This window comes from Sarcophilus harrisii, chromosome 1 (genome assembly GCF_902635505.1).
Source record: "Sarcophilus harrisii chromosome 1, mSarHar1.11, whole genome shotgun sequence".
Lineage (NCBI taxonomy): Eukaryota > Metazoa > Chordata > Mammalia > Dasyuromorphia > Dasyuridae > Sarcophilus > Sarcophilus harrisii.
The window spans coordinates 395864514-395890593 of NC_045426.1; the positions used below are offsets into that span (position 1 = coordinate 395864514).

Sequence of the window (26080 nt, forward strand, 5' to 3'; positions counted from 1 at the left end):
ATATATATATATATATATATATATTATATCTTAATGTTTGACAAGATAAAGGTTTATCCATTTTAGATGTCATTAGAATATCAATAACTTCCCTCCATTGTGTCATCCTAGGGGCCTCCCCCATTATTAGGTTATCCCCACCCAGGTACCTACCCATTGTGTCCTTGTTCTTGTTATCCTATAAAAGGCTTGCCCTCTGATACTTCAGGGCTAGACTCTTTGAGATGATAGTCTCGTCTAGCCCTGAGATCAAACATGGATCCATTGGTCCCAGTATTTCTCTCCATTTAATAAACTGTTGAATTGGTCTCTAATCTCTTGTCTTGCTCAGTTTTTTTGGCATTACAAAATGAATATCTTAATGAACTTTTTCTGAAGGGCCATTTTTATATTATTTCTATATACTCTTTTTATAGTAATGTCCCTATCTCAGTTTGGCATGATTGATTGAGAGTAATGAGATTATATTATCTTTTCCTTAGCAAGTTTCAACCACTGTTAGAACAATGGAAGACTTGGAGCCAATGTTTTAGATACGTCTAACCAAAAACCTCCTTATGGTTTCTTCTGTGAGTCTCTTGGCTCCACTTTTTTTTGTCATGGCTACTACAATTACCTTAAACTTAAGGACACCTGATTGTAATGTTCTGCTTAATTTTCTGGAGGTCTTTGAACCAGCCTTCATTTCAGCTAAGTAATCACTAGGAGAATAGCCAGAGATAAAGTCCAAAAGTCTTTATTGTCTCCTTGCCTGGGGCTTGGCTAGCTTTCTGGAGACCCTTCAGACTGCCTGTGGTCTCAGTGGAGGAAGCAGGAGGACAGGCCAGCCACCACAAGGGTCTCTGTCTTCAAGTCTCTTCAAGTCTTCCTCTAGGTCTGACTCTGACCTCTTAAATACTCTATTACAATTAAATCCATTCATCATGCTGAGTAGAAGTCAATCATTATATCACTAGGAAACCATTATTTGTTATAAGATTAAATCAATCATTCTGAACTAGAGAACTATTAATCATCATGCTAAACTAGATAACCATTATCTTATAAATTCCACTGAGTTAATACTTGTTTCAAGAATCCTTGTTTCAAGTACATTTCTCCAGAATTTTGGCCCATTACACCTGATGATTCAATTAGGTGACCTGGTTGCTGCTCTTCCCAATGCAAACTGCCATAAGCCACTACTTCTCTGATTCATTTGTCCTGTTAGTATGGTACCTTGGGGTTTTATCTTTTGGTTATCACTGCATTTCACATGAGCTAGCTTGGAAGCAGATTTTTTTTTCATTTCAGCATTTATCTTTATTCTTCACTATCTCAACTCACACATTCAATTACATCCTGAATCATGCCTTTTATGACTTTATAACAATTCTGATTTTCAATTTCCCTTCTCTATTCATACAACCATCACTTTAATTCAGGCCTTTATTGTCTCTCTCATCAATTACTGCGTTGACATGCTAATTATATTCTTCCTCTCTCGAGTCTCTCTTCACTATAAAAGAATCTTTCATAATCTTGACTTGGTCCATGAGAGAAGCTGAGCTTAGATTTCATATTGTGATTTAAAAATAAGGAACTAATCAAGAAGTAAATAATAACAGGCACAACAAGACAGTAGAAATTGCTAGATACTTATATACAGTCATATACTATTAAATATTTAATAAACAGGTCTCCAAAAATAAGGTAAGAATTTTAATATAAGTATATACATTTATTATAACTATTGCTGTTCTAAAATATGGCTACCACACAATTTACAAATTAATAATCCTTTTTTATTATAAACCCACTGATTCTTATAGTACACTATTATTTATTTTTGCCTATCTGTTGTGCCCATACCCAAACTATGATTGCAACCCAACCATATTTTGACATATATAGTTGTTGCCTAATCAGATTTTTCCCTATAAATTTATTTTCAATAAAATTGATTTGTGATTTATTGTTAAAATATTTATTACCATTTTACAAATTGTATTCATTAAACTGAATCCCATCTAAATTTCTGCCCAACTGAATTAAATAGTGCTACCTATGTTTTAAAAATTTTGTCTGGTTGCAACAATTAAAATATTTTTAATGTTATGTTATTATCTATAATATTCTGAAAACTAGTAAAATACAATTCATGTTTTAAAATTTCACTTAAATTATGCACTTTTTTTTACCAGATATTCATATTGAAGTTAATGCTTCATAAAGCCAAATAGTTGGCTCAAATAAATCAAAATAACTAAAAATATTTTCCTCATTGTTTCTGTCTAACAAAAGATGTAATTTGAAGTGTTAAATTATAATATCTAGTAATATATTTCTCAGAAGGGTTATTAGAGTCAAATGAAATAATTTTTTTGAAAAAGACTTAACAACAGTCTAGCACATAATATGTACTTAATACATGCTTGTAATCTTCCTCTTTACATATTTTGGTTAAACTGAATATTTTAAAACTTAACTGAATTAATCAATTTTCAGCATGTTATTAATTCATTCAGTAAAAATATTTAAAATTTCCAAAGTTTGCATGATACATTCGATAAATTTTTGAGGAAGGAAAGAATTGGAGAAACAAGAAATTATTAAGAACTTCTTATATGCCCTTGGCACTTTACATCTCAACTGATTCTCGCACCAATCCTATAAATTAGGTACTCTTAGTGTCCCCATTTTATAATTGAAAGTACTATGGCAGCTAGCAATTAAGTAGATTGCCCAGTGCTATAACACTATTAAGTGTGAGGCAGAATTTAAACTGAAATTGTCTGGACTCCAGGCCTAGGATTTTAATCACTGTGCCAGCCAGAGAAAAATGCATATATAATGTAAATTATACATCTCATCCTTCTTAGCAAAAGTAAGATGGAGTATAAAATTTCCCCTTATTTATTCCTTTATTTTTTATTTTATTTTTACCAATTCTACAATAGTTATGCTGTGAAAAAAAAAAAACAGATCAAAACAAAACAAAGCAACCCTCAAGAAAAATTTTAAAAAGTAAAAAAAAAAAAAAAAGCATGCTTTAATATGTATTCAGACACCATCACTTCTTTCTCTGGGTATGCATAACATTTTTCATCATAAGTCCCTCAAAGTTGTCAATTATTCCAAGGTGGTATGATCTCAGGAAAGGTGTGTTTACTATTCTCCTGGCATGCACTCTGGTATATAAGTGATCACAAGCAGTCTCTGCTACTCTAGAACTGTGAGGAAGCTCTAAGTTCCACTGTGGCTGTGAGTACTAGTATAATAATGTTATTCCTCACCCTGGAACTGTGAATTAGGACTGCATCACATATCTGAGTATGGACAAAGCAACTGAGTGATAGTAAGATAATTCCTTTATCCTATTTCCTGACAGCTGTTCCACCTCCTTATATCTGTAGGCAAAGAGCTCTGGAAGTCACTTCTGCTGATTGAGTAGTTTCCCAAGACCTGCACCTGGTTTGCTGGGAAACAGGAAGTTCTGCACTCACTGTACTGGATTACAATGCACATTCACTTCAGTATGGCAGACCTTTCCTTCTGACCTTCTAAATTGTCTTGGGCTGGGGAATTGTTTTATTCTGTCTTCTTGTGGGTTCTAGAATTTGTTTGAAGTCATTATTTAAAGGTACTAGGAGAGGTTTTGGGAAAAGCTCACTCAAGTCCTTTATTCTTCTATCTTGGCTCAACCTCCTTTTTTATCTTTTGAAAGGTGAAATTTCCATGAAATCAAGTCATGAATGATAGCTGCTCAGGATGATTTCAGAGAGTCCTGGAGAAACTTACATGAACTGGTGCTAAGGAAATGAGTAGAACCTGGAGAACATTATACATGGCAGCAGCAAACTTATAGATGATCAATTCTGACAGATGTGGATCTCTTCAACAATGAGATAGATGATTCAGGTTGGTTCAGATGGTCTTGTGATAAGATCTGTAGCTAGAAAGAAGACTGCGAGGACTGTGTATGGATCATACCATAGAATTTTAACTATTTTTGTTGTTGTTTTCTTGCATTTTGCTTTCTTTCTCTTTTTTCTTTTTGATCTGATTTTCTTGTGCAGCTTGATATTTAATGGAAATGTTTTTTTAAAGCTTTTTATTTTCAAAACTTATGCATGGATAATGTTTCAACATTGACCCTTGCATAACTTTATGTTTCAGGTTTTCCTTTCTTTCCCTATGCCCCATCTCCTAGATGGCAAGCAATCAAATATATGTTATGCATGTTAAAATACGTGTTAAATTCATTCATTTCTTTATTTATACATTGTATTTATACAATTCTCTGGTTGCACAAAGAAAATCAGATCAAAAAGGAAAGAAAATGAGTAAGAAAATAAAATGCAAGCAAACAACAACAAAAAGAATGAGAATGTTAATGTTGTGATCAACATTCAGTTGCCACAGTCCTCTCACTGGGTGTAGATTACTCTCTTCATCACAAAATCACTGGAACTGGCATGAGTCATCTCAATTGATCATCGTATAATATTTATATTGCTGTGTACAATGATCTCCTCATTCTGCTCATTTCACTTAGCATCAGTTCATGTAAGTCTCTCCAATCCTCACAAAAATCATCATCCTGATCATTTCTTATAGAACAATAATCAAATAACAAAACTTATTTAACCATTCTCCAACTGATGGGTATCCACTTGGTTTCCAATTTCTTGACATTACAAAAAGAGCTGCTACAAACATTTTTGCACATGTGGATCCCTTTCCTTCATTTAAGATCTCTTTGAGATATAGGCCCAATAAAAGCACTGCTAGATGAAAGAGTATGCACAGTTTGATAACTATTTGAGCATAGTTCCAAATTGCTCTCAAGAACATTCACAGTTGGGGGAAGGGGGGTGGAGCCAAGATGGTGGAGAGGACACACACGCCTATCTAAGCTCTCCCTTACCCTCAGACTACTTTCTTATTAAACAGCCTCGGAATTAGTGCTTGGCTGTCAAAACCCAATAATATTGGGAGTACAACACATTACCAATAGAAGATAATCTCAAAAATTGCCAGAAAAGGTCTGTTTTTGCTTGTGGATGTGAATGGATAGGTCAGACACAGCATCAGGCAATTTAGTGGTGACAGCAGGTAAGCAGCTCACGGTGAGCAGATTGGAGGGGGATGGGTTATGGTCTCACCCAGTGGAAAATTTACAGGGAGAACTTTACACAGTGTGGGCTAATTTGCTCTGACAGCAAGTCAGTAGATCAGCAGAGAAGCTATAAACACAAAGAGTGAAGACTATAACCCCAAAACACCATAGTTCCTCTGGATATGGTCACACCCTCGCAGCATCAGAAGGAACTCAGCACAATCTCAGTGTGCAACTGCTGATCACAGAGCAGATGCTGATCCCAGCACACCTGCTGCTGCTTTGCTGCAACTTCTTGTTGTCTGTAGAAGAAGCTTGGTAACACCACACTGCCCCAAAAGCAGACTGCAATTGTTTTTTGTTTGTTTGTTTTTTCCAAAACGAGTTAAAAGGCAAAGTACGTTCTAACTACAGATAGCTTCTATACTGAAAGAGAGCAGACTTCAAACCCTGAGGAGACTGAAAACAGATTGTTTCCAGATGAAGCCCTAGATGGTGATATAACCTGATCCCCACAACACAAGGCTCTCATAGAAGAAATTTAAAAGGCTTTTAAAAGATAACTAGAAGAAAAAAGGGGAAAGGAAAGAGAAGCTTTTCAAGAGGGCCCTGGATAAGTCATATTACTTATTAAAAGATAGAGTGGATAAAGAAAGCAAGTCCCTGAAAAACAGAATTAGTGAACTGAAAAAAAGAAAATACCTCCATAAAAAATAAAATTGGCAAAATGAAAAAAAAAAAAGTCCATGGAAAAAAAAACAGCTCATTTAGAAACTCAATTGGACAATTACAAAAAGAAATAAAAAAGTAAATGAAGAAAATAATTAAATAAAAATCAGAATTGAACAAATATAAATGAATGACTCAAGGAAACACCAAAAATCAGTCAAATAAAACCAAAAAATGAAAAAATAGAAAACGATGTTAAATACCTACTTGGGAAAACAACAGGCCTGGGAAACAGATCCAGAAGAGATAATCTAAGGATAATTGGACTTCCTATTTTTCAGGAAATCATCAAAGAGAACTGCCCAGATGTTAAAGAAATAGAAGGTAAAATAGACATTAAAAGAATTCATCAATCACCTACTGAAAGAGATGCCCAAAGCAAAACTCTAAGAAATATTGTGGCTAAATTCCAGAAGTATCAGACTAAGGAAAAATACTACAAGCAGCTAGGAAAAAAAAACAACCAATTCAAATACAGAGGAACCACAATAAGGATATTCAGGATCTAGCAGTGTCAACATAAAAGGTATGAAGGCCTGGAATCTGATATTCTGAAAGGCTAAGGAACTTGGTATACAGCCAAGAATAATGTTCCCAGCCAAAATGACCATTTTGTTCCAGGGAAGAAGATGGACATTCAATGAAATAGATAAATTACATCTATTTCTGATGAAAAACTGGAACTAAACAAAAAATTTGACCTCCAAATATAAGATTCAAGAGAAACAGAAAAAAGGTAAAAACGGCATCTTGGGAACTAGATTTCTGTTATAAGTATACATAAAGAACACATGTATAATTTGGTTTAACTATTACAATGTAAAAAAGAAGCTAGAAGTAGAAAGGATATTGTACCAGAAAAAGGGAAAAGTGGAGGTACTACATCTCACGAAAAGACAAAGGAAGCCTATTAGATCTGAGGGAAATAACAGAAGGGGATGAATATAGTGTGACTCATACTCTCATCAGAATTAGCTCAAAGAGAAAATATTAGACATATTTGATTTACAGAGAACCTTTCCCCACCTCATTGAAAAGTGGGAGGGGAAAAGTGACAAGGGAAGGAGTAAGCTAAGTGGAAAGTAAAACAGAAATTGTGAAGGAAAAGGGTAAGAAAGGGGGAGGAATTTTAAGGTGGGGAGAGGGATCCTAAAGAGGTAGGACTGTGTGGGGCAAGTGTTGCTCATAAGTTTAATACTATGGAGGAGGGTAAGGGGGAAAGAAAAGAGAAAAGCATAATCTGGGGTTAAGAAGATGGCAGGAAATACAGAATTAGTTATTTTAACCATAAATGTGAATTGGGAAACCCCCCCCCCCCCATAAATCAGAAGCAGATAGCAGACTGGATTAAAAGTCAGAATCCTACAATATGTTGTTTACAGGAAACACATTTGAAGCAGGGTAATACATACAGAGTAAAGGTAAAAGGCTGGAGCAGAATCTACTATGCTTTAGGTGAAGTCAAAAAAGCAGGGGTAGCTATCCTGATCTCAGATCAAGGAAAATTTAAAATTGGCCTAATTAAAAGAGATAAGGAAGGACACTCTATTTTGCTAAAGGGTAGCACAGATAATGAAGCAACATCAATATTAAACATATATACACCAAGTGGTGTAGGATCTAAATTCTTATTTATTTTTTATTTTTTAATTTTTAAATAATTATAAATTTTTATTAACAGTACATATGCATGGGTAATTTTTTATATCATTATCCCTTGTACTTAATTCTCTTTTGATTTTTCCTTTTCCTCCCTCTACCCTTGCCCCTAGATGGCAAGCAGTCTTATACATGTTAAATATGTAATAGTATATCCTAGATACAATATATGTGTGCAGAACCAAACAGTTCTCTTGTTGCACAGGGAGAATTGGATTCAGAAGGTAAAAATAACCTGGAAAGAAAAACAAAAATTCAAACACTTTACACTCATTTCCCAGTGTTCCTTCTCTGGGTATAGCTGGTTCTGTCCATCATTGATCAATTGGAACTGAATTAGATTTTCTCTTTGTCGAAGATATCCATTTCCATCAGAATACATCCTCATACAGTATTGTTGCTGAAGTGTATAGTGATCTCCTAGTTCTGTTCATTTCACTCAGAATCAGTTCATTTAAGTATTGCTAAGTCTCTCTGTATTTATCCTGCTGGTAATTCCTTACAGAACAATAATGTTCCATAACATTCATATGCCACAATTTACCCAACCATTCTTCAATTGATGGGCATCCATTCATTTTCCAGTTTCTAGCCCCCACAAAAGAGATGCCATAAACATTTTGGCACATACAGGTCCCTTTCCTTTCTGTAATATCTCTTTGGGATATAAGCCCAATAGTAGCACTGCTGGATCAAAGGGTATGCACAGTTTGATAACATTTTGGGCATAATTCCAGATTGCTGTCCAGAATGGTTGGATTTGTTCTCAGCTCCACAAACAATGCATCAATGTCCCAGTTTTCCCCCATCCCCTCCAATATTCATCATTACCTTTTCCTGTCATCTTAGCCAATCTGACAGGTGTGTAGTGGTATCTCAGAGTTGTCTTAATTTGCATTTCTCTGATCAATAGTGATTTGGAATACTCTTTCATATGAGTGGAAATAGTTTCAGTTTCATAATCTGAAAATTATCTGTTTATATCCTTTGACCATTTATCAATTGAAGAATGGCTTGATTTCTTATAAATTAGAGCCAATTCTCTATATATTTTGGAAATGAGGCCTTTATCAGAAATTTTAACTGGAAAAATGGTTTCCCGGTTTGTTGCTTCTGTTCTAATTTTGTTTGCATTAGCTTTATTTGGACAAAAGCTTTTTAATTTGATGTAATCAAAATTTTCTGTTTTGTGATCAATAATGATCTCTAGTTCTTCTTTGGTCACAAATTCCTTCCTCCTCCACAAATCTGAGAGGTAAACTCTCCTATGTTCCTGTAATTTATTTATGATCTTATTCTTTATGCATAAATCATGGACTCATTTTGATTTTATCTTGGTATATGGTGTTGTGGGTCCATGCCTAATTTCTATCATACTAATTTCCAGTTATCCCAGCAGTTTTTGTCAAATAATGAATTTTTATCCCAAAAGTTGGGATCTTTGGGTTTGTCAAACACTAGATTGCCATAGTTGTTGACTATTTTGTCTTGTGAAAGATTGCCATAGTTGTTGACTATTTTGTCTTATGAACCTAACCTATTCCACTGATCAATTAATCGATTTCTTAGCCAATACCAAATGATATTGGTGACTGCTTCTTTTTAATATAGTTTTAGATCAGGTACAGGTAGGCCACCTTCATTTGATTTTTTTTTCATTAATTCCCTTGAAGTTCTCAACCTTTTTTTCTTCCATATGAATTTGATTGTTATTTTTCTAGGTCATTAAAATATTTTCTCGGGAGTCTGATTGGTATAGCAATAAATAAATAGATTAGTTTAGGAAGTATTGTCATCTTTATTATATTAGCTCGGCCTATCCACTTTTATAATATTTTATAGCACTTAATATTTTTCCAATTATTTAAATCTGACTTCATTTGTATGGAAAGTGTTTTGTAATTTTGTTCATATAATTCATGACTTTCCTTTGGTAGACAGATTCCCAAATATTTTATGCTATTGACATTATTTTGAATGGAATTTCTCTTTGTATCTCTTCTGTTGGATTTGTTGGTGATGTATAAAAATGCTGAGGATTTATATGGATTTATTTTGTATCCTGCAACTTTGCTGAAGTTGTGAATTATTTCTAATAGCTTTTTAGTCGAATCTCTGGAGTTCTCTAAGTTTACCATCATATAATCTGCAAAAAGTGATAGTTTGGTTTCTTCATTACCTACTCTAATTCCTTTAATCTCTTTCTTGACTCTTATTGCCAAGGCTAGCATTTCTAATACAATATTGAATAATAATGGTGATAGTGGGCAATCTTGTTTCACTCCTGATTTTACTGGGAAAGGTTCCAGTTTTTCCCATTACATATGATGCTTACTGACTGTTTTAAATATATGCTCCTGACTATTTTAAGGAAAAGTCCATTTATTCCTATCCTCTCTAGTGTTTTTATCAGTAATGGATGTTGGATTTTATCAAATGCTTTTTTCTGCTTCTATTGAGAAGATCATATGTTTTTTGTTAATTTGGTTATTGATTATGTCAATTATGCCAATATTTTTCCTAATATTGAACCAGCTCCTGTATTCCTGGAATAAATCCTACTTTGTCATAGTATATTATCTTAGAAATGATTTTCTATAATTTTTGTGAATATTTTATTTAAGATTTTAGCATCAATATTCATTAGGGAGATAGATGTATAATTGTCTTTCTCTGTTTTCAACCTACCTATTTAGGTATCAGTACTATGTGTCATAAAAGGAATTTGGTAGGACTCCTTCAATCCCTATTTTTTCAAATAGTTTATATAGCATTGGAGTTAATTGTTCTTTAAATGTTTGGTAGAATTCACATATAAATCCATCTGGTCCTGGGAATTTTTTCTTAGGGAGTTGATTAATAGCTTGTTCTATTTCTTTTTCTAAAATGGGACTGTTTAGCCAATTTACTTCTTCCTCTATTAATCTGGGCAAGCTATATTTTTGAAGGTATTCTTCCATTTCATTTGTTATCGAATTTATTGGCATAAAGTTGGGCAAAGTAACTCCTAATTATTGCTCTAATTTCCTCCTCATTAGCAACTTCTCCTTTTTCATTTTTAAGACTAACAATTTGATTTTCTTCTTTCCTTTTTTAAACATATTTACTAAGGGTTGTTTTTTGTTGTTTTTTTCATAGAACCAACTCTTAGTTTTATTAATTAATTCAATAGTTTTTTTTTTACTTTAAATTTTATTGATCTTTTATTTTTAGAATTTCAAGTTTAGTGTTTGGGAGTTTTTAATTTGTTCCTTTTTTAGCATTTTTAGTTGCAAGCCCAATTCATTGACCTTCTCTTTCTCTATTTTATTCAAGTAGGCCTCTAGAGATATGAAATTTCCCCTTATTACTGCTTTGACTGCAATCCCATATGTATGATGTCTCCTGATTGTCATTTTCTTGGGTGAAGTTATTAATTATGTCTATGATTTGCTGTTTCATTCAATCATTCTTTAGTATGAGATTATTTAGTTTCCAATTATTTTTGGTCTATTTCCCTTGGCTTTTTATTGAATGTAATTTTCATTGCATTGTTGTCTGAAAAGGATGCATTTACTATTTCTGCCTTACTGCATCTGAGTTTGAGGTTTTTATGTCCTAATATAAGGTCAATTTTTGTATAGGTTTTATGAACTGCTAAGAAGAAAGCATATTCCTTTCTATCTCCATTTAGTTTTCTCCAAAGATCTATCATATCTAACTTTTCCAGTATTCTATTTACCTTTTTGACTTCTTTCTTATTTATTTTGTGGTTTGATTTATCTAATTCTGAGAGTGCTGGGCAATTGGCTAGGCCCTGTGTTCTTCCAGGGCTCAGTGGTTTACAATTTGCCTTTTCTGTCAAATCTGCTAGATCACCTACTTGCAACTGAACAGAGTAGTGTAAGAGATTCACAGAAGATTCCCAGGTGTGTGGAAGAGGCTCTGCTCCAGTTCCTTGCCCTAGTCTCACTGTCCTGTGGTTTAGGCTTGGCAGACTGTCTCCCTGTCCATTTGAAACACATCTGTTATGAAGTTCTTCCAAGATATCTTCTCCTGGAAATTTGTTGTACCCCAATATTTGTGGGTTCTTTGACTCCAAAACTTAAAAAAAGTTTAGAGGCTTAATCTACTGTTGGTTTGAGATTGAGACAAGGTCAGAGGAAGTCACAGAAAGTCATGTCTGCTCTCTGCCATGTTGACTCGGCCCTCCCTGAAATATGTTTAGAAGAATTGGACATGTTTAACATATATTGGATTACTTGCCATTTAAGGGAGGAGTTGGGAGGAAGGCAAAGAAAAACTTAATACACAAGATTTTGTATGGGTGAATGTTGAAAATTATCCATGTATATATTTTCAAAACTTTAATTAAAATTTTTAAAAAAGATAGCTACTAAGCTTTTGAAACAAAAAGAAAAGATGTGTAAAAGTATCTCAGTAACTAAATGTACCCTTTACATTTGGCTAGTTTTCTTTTCCATAAACCTATAGAAATTACTCATCAAGTGGCATGTTACTTTTGTCACTGTCCAAGGTGAAGGGAATGAAAGAGGGGTAGACTTTTCCATGTTATCATTAGGTTTGTTCCTTATTTCCCAAACTCCTTATTTATTTCTTCTTTCTGTCCCGGTGGTCTGTAATAGACTATAGTCACAATTTCACATCCAATTCTGTCTATAGTTATTATTCCTGAAATATTTTCTCTTGGCTTCCCTAAAAAGGTTATGTAAAAGGGCCCACACACCTTTTTTGTGTATCTATACAGATTCAGTTTTCATTACTAAGCTATTAATTCAGAAATTATTTTTGCTCCAAAGCTAATTACTCCTGGAACCATGAACTCCCTTGAGTCAAGAGAGCAGTGTACATCTCCGTGTCTGAATTTCATCTGTCAGACTTTTGTGGAGAGCTAGGTAAAGGCTACCACTAAGATAGCAACAAGTAGTCCTAGAAATTTCAGTGCAGGTGCAGGGCCCCATGCCTCTTAGTGATATAACTTTCTTTTGTTTTCTTTCATTCTGAAACTCATGACAAGTTTTCTTTGAGGGACATTCAGAGACATGAAAAGTTGGAAATGTATTGCTGAATGCATTTTGTATCTTTGTTTTGTCCTTGTTGAACTACTATCCACATTATAATGCACAGAATACATTAGAGATATTTTAACATTATTTTTTCAAAGATAATAAGACCTAGAATCAGATTCTTCTCTAAACTAATACAATTCTTGCATCTTATAGCTAAAGAAACTGACCCTATAATAATTGACTTCTGACAAGTTCATATCCACAATAAACAGTTAAACACAAACTTGAATCCAGGTCTTCTTACTAGAAACCCAATACTTTTTATTTACAGCATTTTATTTTATAATACTTATATAAATAAGATATTTTGGTTCTCCTTTGTCTTTTATTCTTTTGCATGTTACATTATTTTATCCTCCAGCCTCTTGATATGAGGCCTTTCTCCCTTTTTAGAGATTTTCCCTTTTAATTTTTTTAATGTGTTTCTGCCATCCTTTTAAAGACCTTTTCATTTTCAACAATAATTCTATGCTTTCTGGAAATTAAATATTTTCTATTAGCTTTTTTGTCAAACTCTAAAGTTAGCTCTCATGATAATTTTTTTCTACTTTGAAAAAGTCTCAAATGCTAGTGAGTCAATACTTCAAATCCATAATGACCTTCCTGGATTTTCCTGATTTGTTATCTACTTTTCCTGACAGTATGATAGGTTTTTTTACCCTTTTATTCAGCTATATTTGGGCTAAAGGTAGCAGATTGCTTCCTGACCCCTAATACTAAGTGTAGCTGAGTTATTTTATTTGTAATGAAAGGACTGGTCAGTCAATGAGAATCTATTATTTTTTCTTTGTTGTATGCTCAGATTTTCTTTTCCCATGGGTTATAAAGTATATATATAAAAGTTCCTACCTTATTCCAACCCAATAGGGGTTTGATAAATCTACTAGTCATCACTGTAATGGGGTTGGTGAAGTGTGGTGATAATTTTTTTTTAGTTAGTAGAGAAATGGAAAAGAAAAAAATAGCAAATAATAACTCAGGAAAGTCTAAGAAAATGGGTATGTAAACAAAAATATCATTATATTTAAAAGTATTCTGGTAAAATTTGAATGCTAGACTCTCTGAGAAAGATTAAGGCAACACCTTTTAATTTTGAAATTTACTATTAACATTTTCCCATCAGTCTTAAGGCTTGTATGATCAAGACTTGATTTGCTGTGTTTATTTTTCACGTTTGAATTTTTCACATGTAAATGTGTTTATTTTTCACATATAAATGTGAATATTGACATTTTAATGAATGGATCTTGTCCACAGAAGTGGAATCAAAATAGTAGATTGAGAATTAATGTTTTTGCCTAGCTTTTCCAACACAATTTCTGTACATCAATCTAGAAAATGTACCAGATTGGGTTCTAGTTAGAAAAGCTAAGAAAAAGGATATTTCTTTCCTTTGCCATGAAAGATACGTCTAAGGATCCGCAGAACTGGAATGGAGGCTGACCAGAATCACAGGACAATGGCAAGAACAGCAACAGTAGTATTCCAAAATCCAAGAATGAGAAGGGAAACTACATAGAAAATCACATGAGGAAGTACTGAAACGCAATGTCATCTCAGATGATGCCTGAATTAGCATTGGATGCAAGAAAATATGCTTTCAGATCTTTCATTCATTATGTAGTTATGTCATATTATATATAATACATATATATAATATATATATATATATATATATATATATATATATATATATATATGAAAGGAAGAAGAAGCTATGACTGAATATGTAGAATATACATGAATACTGAGCAGAAACCAAATTTTAGAAAATTATATGTGTTCTATGAGTATGGGTTCAGAACAGTTACTCAGTTCTACTCTTTTTTTCAGGACAATGAAAAGACCAGGGGAAGAAGCGAAGACCAAAAGGAGTCTACAATTTAAACAGATGAACTTGGAGAACCTCCCAGCAGGTTAGCAGTGATTGACATAAATGCACATAAACTAAAATACTAGAACCTGAGTCACTAATTTGAAGAATTCAGACCAGGGGACTTTGAACAAACTTCTGCTCAAATCATACTTTTTTAATAGTATGGAAAACATGCAGAACCCTGCAACAGTTGAGATATGAAAACTGTAGAATCTCAGGGCTTACATCTCTGCTAAAAATTAGCAGAACTCAGCACTAGCATAAAGTCCCATGTCAAGAAGTAGTCTAGAAGAATAATCAACAAAAGAACTTGACTGTAGATATCTATTATGATGATAAGGAAGCTCAAAACACAAATACAGAAAAAGTAAATGACTCAAAACCATCCATGAGACAAATGCAGATTGGATATAAACTCAATAAGAATATCTAGAAGAAATAATGAATAAAGATAAAGATAAAGAAAAAAGTTAAAAAAGAAAAGAGCAAAAAACTACTTTTCATATTTTTTATTATTTCATTACATATACATATACATTTTTAAAATAATGTTTTTAAATTTCAGTCCCAAATCCTTTCCCTATCTCCTACCTCTCCTTCCTTCTTGAAAAAAAAAGGAAGAAATTTGATTTTGATGATACCTGTTTGGTCATGCAAAACATTTTCCTTTTAGGTATTTAGCAAAGGAAGATATAAGCAAAATGAAACCATAAAAATAAAGAGTAAAATGGGAAAAATATGCTTCACTCTGTATTCAGAGTTCATCAGTTCTGTGATTATGGGTTATATGGAATTTTATGGAATTCTTGGATCATTGTATTACTCAGCCTCCATTACTAAGTCTTTCACCACTGATCATTGTTACAATACAGCTCTTACTATATATAGTATTTTCCTGATTCTGCTCACTTCATTTCTTTTTTTTTTTTTTTCTGGACAGATTCTCAATAATTTTTAATAACATAAAAATACTGAGAACAAAAGTTTGAGAGCTACAACTTTAAAGCATTTCCTTAGCTCTTTTTGTAGACATCTTTGCATATCACAATTTATGCTTGAATAAGAGACTGTTTCAGCAATTTTCACCATTTTTATTGTGGTAAAGAAACTAAACACTACCTAACATTTCAAAAGGAAGAGAAATAATGGTACAGATGAAGTCCTTCTGTTACTCAAACATCATTCTCTGCATATATACAGACAGTATTAGAATTGAACCTACATATCATTAATCCAACCTTTTCATTTTACAGATTACAATGCTCAAGGCCATAATGACAAAAATGTAGACAGGAATTGGAATTAAGGTTTTTTGATTCCATAATGAATTCTCACTTTTTGACTCCGAAACCATTGTTTAACTACTAAGTGTTTTGTCTATCAATTAATTCAGTAACTTCCCAAAACAACCAGGAGGTAGAGAATGATAAGCCTCCATGGACTTGCAATGTGGGGAAAATCATATACACATTTGTGTATGTATTTACATATGTGTGTGATAGACATATCTACACACATGTGGTGTCAACATAAAAATAAATACAAAGTTATTTTAAGAAAGAGAAATCTCTAACAACAGGGAGGGGGAAGAGATCAAGAACAAATGTAGAATGTGGTGCTTAAGCAGCTGTTCACTTCATTTCATGTCAGTTCACATAAATCTTTTCAGGGTTCTCTGAAAACATCTTGCTCATAATTTTTATAGCTCAATAATATTCCACTAGAAGCATGTACCACAATTTTGTTCAGCCATTCCCTAATTGATGTGCATCTCCAAGATTTTCAATTTTTTGCTACCTCAACAAGAATGCTACAAATACTTCTATGCAACTGGTTCCTTTTCCTTTTTTGTGATCTCTTTGGAATATATACTTAGTAGTGTTAATGCTGGGTCAAAGAATATGCATAACTTTATAACTGAGTGTAGTTTCAAGTTGTTTTCCATAATAATTGAATTAGTTCACAATTGCATCAACAATAAATGACCGTTTCACCAAAAATGATGTTAAAAACAAATGGATTGGTAAAGAGAAAAAATAATTTAAATGGGAAAGAAATGAGAGTCATTCAATAAAGTTTTGTAAAGGAAAATTAACAAAAGATGTACAAAATGTAACAGAAGAAAATGTTTACATAATAATTAGCATTGATAAAATGGAAACTAATGATTCTATGAGAGATCAACCAATAATAAAATAAAGTCAAAAGGCTTAAAAATAGACTTGTATAGGCCTTAGGGGCAGCCACAATAAAAAGCTGCCAGTCGTGAAATCACATAAACTGGCCATAAAGAGAACTAGGCTTGTGCCCCAAAATATCATATCTAGCAATATTATCCACTATATTGAATGAAAAAAGGTGAATATTCAACAAACTTGCAGATTTTTAGGGCTTTCTTTTAATCAAACTTGAACTAGATAGGAAATGACATATAAGAAACAATATCAAAGATCAATTTCATGGAACTTAACATCAACAAATTGCTTATTTTTTTTACATGGAAATGTGTATATATCTATATCTATGTCTATATAGCTATCTATATACCTATCTATCTATATGTGTGTGTATACACACACATACACACACACACACACACACACACACACATATATATATATATATATATATATATATAAAACTGACATTAGCAAAAGAGTAACTCAAAAATTTGGGGCAGAGCTGAGTAGATTTTAAAAAACAAAACTGCCTAGAAAAAGGAAAAAATTGTAATTATATTCTACAATGAGGTATAGAGGAAGAATAGACACAGTGGCATTAGAGAGGGAAGAAAGGCTTGTAGTTCTGAAAACCTACTCACATTGTAAATTGTTTAAATAGGCAACACTATATATTTATATATCAAGTATATATCAAGATAGATCATTAAGGGTATAGCATTCTCCAAAATCTATAAAGAAATAAGGGGGAGAAGGGAGGATGGGAAATCAAAAGGAACAGGAAGAACACTAGAGGGATTCATTGGTGGGGAAGGATTAAGTAATAGCAAGGCAAATTAAGGAGTAGATTTATAGCAGAAGACTTAGCAGGCATAGCAAGGAGGAGATAATTCAAACTTAAAGATTCAGTTAAGAGAGAAATCTAAAGTATAGATTTCACATTATACCTCCTTTTATGTCTAGGATCAAACATAAACATTCCTAATTTAAATCCATTCACAATCTGATTCCAATCTCTCTTTCTAGTTTTATTTAACATTATTCATAACATTATGAACCAGTCAAACATGGCTTCTTGTTGTGGCTCACAAGGTCCTCCACTCTTTGTTTCATTTATGGTTCTTTACAATTATTATCCTTCATCCTTAGAATACACTCTCATTTTCACCATTTTTTAGAATCCTTAGTCTTTTTTTTTCAAGCCTCATTGCAGGTGTTAGTTTCTTCATGAAGTCTTTCCTGATCACCTGGATACTATTATCTTATTTCAAAAATTAAGATGTATATGTTAACATATTATTATATATAGAAACACACATATATGTCTCCTCATTGAATAAATCCTCCTTAAGGAAGCCAAGAAATGTTTCACATTTGCTATCATTTTCCCTTTCTACTTCTCCCCTTCCTTCTAATAGCCTCCTCCTTTCTTTTCACCTTTCCCCTCCAACTTCCCTATAGGATGAGTAAGATTTATATAAAAAACTAAGTATGTTAGTCCCTCTTTGAGCCAAACCTAACGAAACTGAGGTTAAAACAGTGCTCATCCTCTTCCCTGTCTTCCCTCAAATCTAATTGGTCTTTTGGGCCTCTTCATGCCACATAATTTACCCCATTTTACCTCCCCTTTTCTCTTCTCCCAGTACAATCCCTTTTCACCCCTCATTTTTTAATATCATCAAATTAAGGTGAAGCTAGATAGTGCAGTAGATAGAATGCCGACCCTGAATTCAGGCACACCTGAGTACAAATCGGGCCTCAGACACTTAGTATTTCCTAGCTATGTAACCCTGGCAAGTCACTTAAACCCAATTGCCTCAGCAAAAATAAATACATAAATAAATAAATAAATAAATAAAATTTAGAAAATATATATCATCATGTTAAGTCAATTTATACCTACAAACTTTAAGTATGCCTCTTTTGACTATCTAGACAAATATACACTTCTCAAAGATAGTTTATATCATCTTCCCATGTAGGCAGTGAGGAGATGAAGAAAGTTACTTTAACAGTTATACAGAGAATTAATTGGAATAAAGAGAGACAAAAGGAAGAAAGATAAATTAGAAAGATATTTCAATACTCCAAGTGAGAGGTTATAGGAGATTAAATGAGGGTCCTGACTGGATGAATAAAGAGAAAAAACCAATAGGAGAAATAGGAAGGTAGATTCAAAAGTTGTCAATAGATTGTACATGAAGGGTGGATGAGTAAAGCATTAAGTATGAAATGGAGATAAAAAGATTGAGTAATTGACAAAATATTGGTGCCACTATACCAAAGATTCTTTTTTTTTTTTTTGAATATGGTTTTGTCTGGCAGTTTGGTGAAGCCTTGGAATTCCTTCTTAGAATACAGTTTTTAAATGTATAAAACAAGGCACTTAAGATTGAAAAGAAAACCAACAGTGTTGAAATACAATTACCAAATTATCATTCTTTGAAGTTAAAATACTTCAGGTTAAGAATTCCTGCTTTATGGTAAAGGTTTAATTGGGAAGAGGAGAGGGTGTTTGAGGGATTTGTTTTTGGAGGTAGTAAAATACATTTCTTAACCATGATACCTGCCTCTCACTTATACTGGAAATACTGTTCATCTCCTCAAAAAATTGGACATTCTTTTACAGTTGTTAAAATATTATTTTTTTCTTACTATCAAGAAAAGAAGAATTTATTTAAAGAACCCTATGGCCTCATCAAGAGACATTTATGTTCATGAATGAAGATTGAAACTCACTTGACATTTTTGTCACCTTTAAGTAGAAATCAACATAAGAAATAATACCTGAGTTTCATCTTTCCTTTCCAACTACTCAATTTAAAAATATAATTATATCAAAATAAAATGTATATACTTGAGGGAGATTCAGTAGTTGTAGGTATTTTTAAAAACTTCTTTAATGAAAATTTTAAGCTGACATAAAACCATAGTGGAAATGATATACAAATAAAAAATGATAGCAATAGATTCTAGATTAAGATATAAAACAGCATGGTTAATGTGATCAAGACATCGATTGCATAAATCATAGGACATTAATATCATTAGGGCTTTACACACTGTCCAAACTTATTTAATATAAAAAGCAGTAAATAGAGTTAGGGAGAAAAGGTAGAAGAAGTGTGTTAATAGTAGTTTAACTCATTTTATTTTTCTCAGAAAATGAGCTTTCAAATAAAAAATACATTTGTTTGATGGGTTCTTAAAGATATTACTGGACCTTGGGAATTGTATAAATGATGGGTTTTATATAGCAAAATAAGCCTTTGCTTTTTCATTCTGAGAAATGATAGTTGAGGTCTATATTACTGTACTTGCAAACAGAAGCCTGTGGAAAGAACTTTGATTAACCAAAGCCATTTTTGAAGTATTTTTTATATTCTAATATTTGGGGAAATAAGTGCATTAAGTAATTGGAGAATTTCTCTTAACTTTGACTTAATACAAGTCACTTTTGATGGTGTCCTTTTCCTTTCCCCTACTTTTTTTTTTAAGCAAGTCTGAAATTAATGGTCTCAGAAAAAGTTCATATTTGCTTTATAATTAATAGTTATAAAGTTTTTAGCATATGTTATCTCATTTGTGGATCACTGAATAATAGTATTTTTTATTAACCTATTCGTTCTTTGTTGTTGTTTTGTTTTGCTTATTTTGTTTGTTTTTATTCCACTGTGGACTTAGGATTTCATTGGCACAGAGATATGCAGAAGCAACACTTCTATAATTTAAAGTCTTAGAAAGTTGCATGTGGACATTAAGAATTAGGTCACATGGTCAGTACATGCCTACAAAAGACTTGGAACAAGTTCTTCACTTTCTATGCTTAACTTTCTAGTGAAGAAGCACTTGATCTTCACTTTCTAGTCACTAAGACAATCTTCAATTAAGTTTTATTACAAACTTCATCTGATATATAAAGTAATCAAGACTCTAGTTAGTTAGCTCATCAAATAATAAAAATGCATGCAGGGTTTAATATTTGTTACACTCAACTATAGGTTGCTGTAATATGAAGACAAATGTGAAACATTTCTTGGCTTCCTTAAGGAGGATATATTCAATGAGGAAACACATATGTGTGTTTCTATATATAATAATATGTTAACATATACATCTTAATTTTTGAAATAAGATAATAGTATCCAGATGATCAGGAAAGACTTCATGAAGAAACTAACACCTGCAATGAGGCTTGAAAAAAAAGACAATGGATTCTAAAAAAAATGGTGAAAATGAGAGTGTATTTTAAGGATGAAGGATAGTAATTATAAAGAACCATAAATGAAACACAGAATGTAGGACCTTGTGAGCACAACAAGAAGCCATGTTTAACTGGCTCATAATGTTATGCATAATGTTAAATAAAACTAGAAAGAGAGATTGGAATCAGATTGTGAATGGATTTAAATTAGGAATGTTTATGTTTGATCCTAGACATAAAAGGAGGTATAATGTGATATCTATACTGTAGATTTCTCTCTTAACTGAATCTTTAAGTTTGAATTATCTCTTCCTTGCTAAACCTGCTAACTCTTCTGCTATAAATCTGCTCCTTAACTTGCCTTGCTATTACTTAATCCTTCCCCACCAATGAATCCCTCTAGTGTTCTTCCTGTTCCTTTTGCTTCCCCATCCTCCTTATTTCTTTATAGCATAGCATTTCTATATAGCATAACAGGTGGGACTTGGATAGTCCCAGCCAATGCAGTGGGAAAGCCTGAAACACCACCAACCCCAATCCCACTCTGTATATTGGGGGTATAGGTATCTTATTTCTTTGTAGATTTTGGAGAATGCTATAACCCTTGATGATCTACCTTGATATATACTTGGTATCTATATATCTATATCTATATATCCATATTTGTATCTATATTTATCTATCTATGGTGTTGGCTATCTAAACAATTTGCAATGTGAGTAGGTTTTCAGAACTACAAGACTTCCTTCCCTCTCTAATGCCACTGTGTCTATTCTTCCTCTATACCTCATTGTAGAACATAGTTATAATATCTTCCTTTTTCTAGGCAGTTTTGTTTTTTAAAGTCTACTCAGCTCTGCCCCCATTTTTTGAACTACTCTATTGCTAATGTCAATTATATGTATGTGTGTGTGTGTGTGTGTGTGTGTGTATACACATCTATATCTACATTCCCATGTAGGAATATAAAATTTTTAACCTTTAAAAATAGGTTTTCCCCCCCTTTTTAGATTTTTATATTTCTCTTGAGTCTTGCATTTGAAGATCACATTTTCTGATCAGCTCTTGTCTTTTCATTAAAAATTATTGAAATCCCCCTATTTTGTTGAAATGGTAGTCCTTAGCTTTGTTGGGTGGTTAATTCTTAGTTGTAGTCCAAACTCCTTTGTCTTCTGGAATATCCATATTCCAGGCTTTTCAGTCCTTTAAAAGTGAAACCTGCTTTGCCTTAGATAATAGTTCATCTGAAGGAATTTTGCCTTTGTTTCCTCTTATAGATTTGTGTTCTGATCTGTCTCCACAGTAACATTCTATATTCAGAGCTCTTATTTCTTTTTTCTTTTTTTTTTTTTTTCTTATAGTTCAGCCCTGCTCCTAGGATGCTGGGCAAATTGTCCTTAGCTCTTTTGCAGGGGCCTTCCACTGAATGTACAGAGTGGGATTGGGGTTGGTGGTGTTTCAGGCTTTCCCACTGCATTGGCTGGGCCTGTCCAAGTCGACCGGTTATTCTAGGTAGGTTCAAGGGCTCATAATTTGCCTTCTGTAGTTGTGTTAGAAGTCTTCCAGTTGGCCTGCTGATCTAATGGCTTTCTGAAACAGGACAAAGTAGTCAACAATGCTGCATTTTGGCTAAGAATATCCCACTAGATTCCCCATTCTAGAACTCCCTGCCCTGGCATTTGTTCTAAGCTGTGTTCCCCTCTGCCCAGTGAGACAGACCTTTCCCGAAATCCTTTCAAGATATCTTAAGATGGAAAATTATTATACTCCTAATGTGAATAAGTTCTGTCACTCCATAATCCATTCAGAGGATTGATCTATTGTTGATTCTGAAGGAAGCTGGGGAGAACTCAGGCAATATTCTGTGTACTTTCTTCCATCTTGGCTCTGCTTGCCCCTCTTCTCTAGAAGAAAAGTTCTTCACCAAAAAGAGATTATGGAAGATAAAATGAATAATTTCAATCATGTAATATTTAAAACTTTATATACAGATGAAATCAAGATAAAAAGATAAATAATCAATGGGAAGAAAAAAGTTTTGAAGCAATATTTCTAGGTCTAAATATTATTTCCAAAATGCATAAGGGTCTTATTCAAATTAAGAGCTCTTCTCCAAATGCTCAGACTATCTAGAACAATAAGAAAAATGCTCTAAAATCAATACTAATTAGAAAATACAAGTTAAAGCTATTCTAACATTCTATCTCATACTCTTTAGATGGACAAATGCGATAAAATGGGAAAAATGATAAATACTGAAGGGCTTTGGAAAAATATACACACTGATGCAAAATTGATGTATTTACAAATGAGTAATTCTGGAAAGCATTTTGAAAATATCCAAAACATGTTTTACACACTATGGAACTTTTCTACTAGGCTTATAACCTAAAATGGATAAGAAAGAAGAAAAGATCTAACATGCAAAAATATAAAACATAAATATATCATATTTAATATAGCAGTTGAGGAATGGCTGCATATATTGTGTGGTATGAATATGATAGAATATCAGCAATGTGTTTTAAGAAATGAGGAAATAGGAAATTTTTATAAGGTATTATAAAGTGAAATAATTTGCACCATAAAAATGTTTAAAAATAAAACAATTTTGAAACTTTTATAGCTGACAAACAATGAAATGAGCAGAAACAAGAGGCAAATTTATACAATAGCATAGTATGGTAAATATAAACAACTTTGAAAATTATGAGAATTGTGCTTATTAGATTCACCATCCATGATTCCAGAGGACTAATAATAAAAATTGTTTTCTCTTATATAGAGATAATAGGTTTAGGATTTAAATTGAGGTACATTAAACTTTTCATAAAGCAATAATTTACTTGATTATGTATTTATGTATATATATATATATATATATATATATATATATATATATATATATATTCTCCCCCCCCCCGGGGGCAATTGGGTCTAAGGTACTTGTCCAAGGTCACACAAGCAGCGCAAGTATTAAGTGTCTGAGAATTGATTTGAACTCAGGTCCTCCTGACTTCAAGGATGGTGCTCTATCCACTGCACCACCTATATATATATTTTTTAAAACAACACTTTTCTCTCTTCCCTTCCTCTCACTGGGGAGAAGGCTTACAGAGAAAGAAAGAGATTGCTGCTAATTAAAACAAAAGCTGAGAGCTTGGTTTGGTGCTACAGATGAGTAACACTGTATGCATTTTCAGATGAGGTCACTGCATTGCTATTTTTGTTTATTTTTTTCACTTTGTTATAAGAACCCTTTCATAGATTAGGATAAATTTATAAGTGTTTGTAGCATGAATACAAAAACGTTGGTAAAATATCAAAACAAAATCTTTACAGAAGAATCACAGTGTCCTTCCAAATAATCTCCCTCTCTTTAGACATTCTGCTTTATAATATTTTTTCATCATAACAACTTAATGGGCTGATATAATTGAACTGAATTGAATTTATGGGATCTAAGAATCATGTGATCATAAAAAGAGCTGAAACACAACATACGGGTTATTAAAAGGGCCATAGAGGTATTGGAAGGAAAGGATATTTTCAGTTTTGATATTATCACTAACACCTAAAATAATGAAAGTAATTTATCTAGACAATTTCTGAAATTTAATGGAATTAAATGATTTAGTGTTAAAAATAATGAAAGTCTTTTTAGTAAAAAGTTTAAAAATAAGTTATCCATAACAATTTTGCAATTTTATGAGAAATACCTACTTAAAATGATGGAACATGCTAAACTATTTTAGTTTGAAAAGAATACTATCAATATTATAGACATGAGTTCTGTTATTATCAGGACAAAAAAAGTCTCATTTTTGTAGGAATCTCCATGGTGTTCAGAAAATACATAATTTTACTACTATCATTGAAGTATCAAATTCAGTAATCTATTCTCACCATGTAGAGAAACTATGTATGTGCTGGTATAGATTTATAAACTTAATACTCATGTTGCTATTTATTTTCTCATGCTTTGTCTACCATCTGTTTTCCTCTCAAATATATATTGCTTCCATTATTAGTCAGAAAACTGCTTTATTGAATCATTCTAAGATATTTTTGTCTTTTTAAAGAGTCTCTCTAGTCCATGAGAATCTATTTTGTGAGAGAATACATCCATCTGATTACTTTCTGGTAGGTGGCAATGCAACCTATCTTCATTTGGCATCTTAGACAACTCAAACACCATCTGTCATACCCAGATGCTAACAAAATCTTACATTGGCATGTGTCTGTAAAGTTCACATATTTGGTTTCATTACTTTTGGCTTGGTAGTTGCTTTCTTATTCTACTAATGACATAGACTCACATCCAACATTTCAGAGTGAAAACTGATAATACTGAAAAATTCTCTTATATTTGTCATAGACATTTTGTTTACCAAAATGACTTTTTAAAGGTCAAAACCCATCCTTTTTTAACCTTTGTCATTTAATATTCTTAGTTTATTAACTGACTAAGACAAATATAGTGGAAAATATCCTTAAGATATTTTGTCAATAACAGGTTTTGGTGAATATTGGTAGGAAAACTTGTACTTGAATAGTGATGTATTTGTTTCCATACTAGTATTATGGAACTTCTGCTGTAATTTTCCTGTTTAATTCATCAGTATCATTGAAAGATAAATGCTATTATTGTATTAATTTTCATGAATCTGTGATATCACTAATAAAGTTATGCATTTAATCAATCAATAAACACATATTTATCACCCACTATATACTGAGTCATGTAGATAAAGAATAAATAGGATAAAGAATTGGAATTGGCTTTTGATTTTATCATTATAAGGAATTCCCTTGTAAGAAAATTCCCTTTAACCCTGCATATCAGCAAATTCTCTATGATATTTTCTAAAGCTTGCTTTAGCATTATAGATTTAAGTGACTTGGCAAAAATCACACATCCACAAGATATTTTATGTGGAATTTAATCTAGGTCTTAAATTGTATATCCCATATACATCTTAAATTTTACATATTCAAAACTGAAGTCATTTTTCATCACAAATCTTTCCCTCTTCCTAACCTCCTTAATCCTCTCAAGGACATTTCCATCTTACCCATTTCCCAAGATACCAATTAAGTTGTCTTTCTAGACTCCTTACTATTTTTCATTCCCTCATTTTGCCAATGGGAGTTGTCAGGTTCTATCATTTTTATATCTATTGTATACTCCTATTCTCTTCTGATACTGCTACCAACCTCACATAGACACTTATCATCTCAGTTTAATGCAAAATTATTAAA

General features: G+C 32.5%; 1 long non-coding RNA gene across 2 annotated transcripts in view; it reads left to right on the plus strand.

Annotated features, from left to right (window-relative positions):
* Window positions 1–14909, plus strand: part of LOC116421267 — an 82682-nt gene extending 67773 nt beyond the window's left edge. For both annotated transcript variants that reach the window (XR_004231570.1, XR_004231568.1), the window contains exon 3: window positions 14392–14909. This is a non-coding gene — a long non-coding RNA (uncharacterized LOC116421267). The remainder of the gene's footprint in view (window positions 1–14391) is intronic.
* Window positions 14910–26080: the final 11171 nt, after the last annotated feature.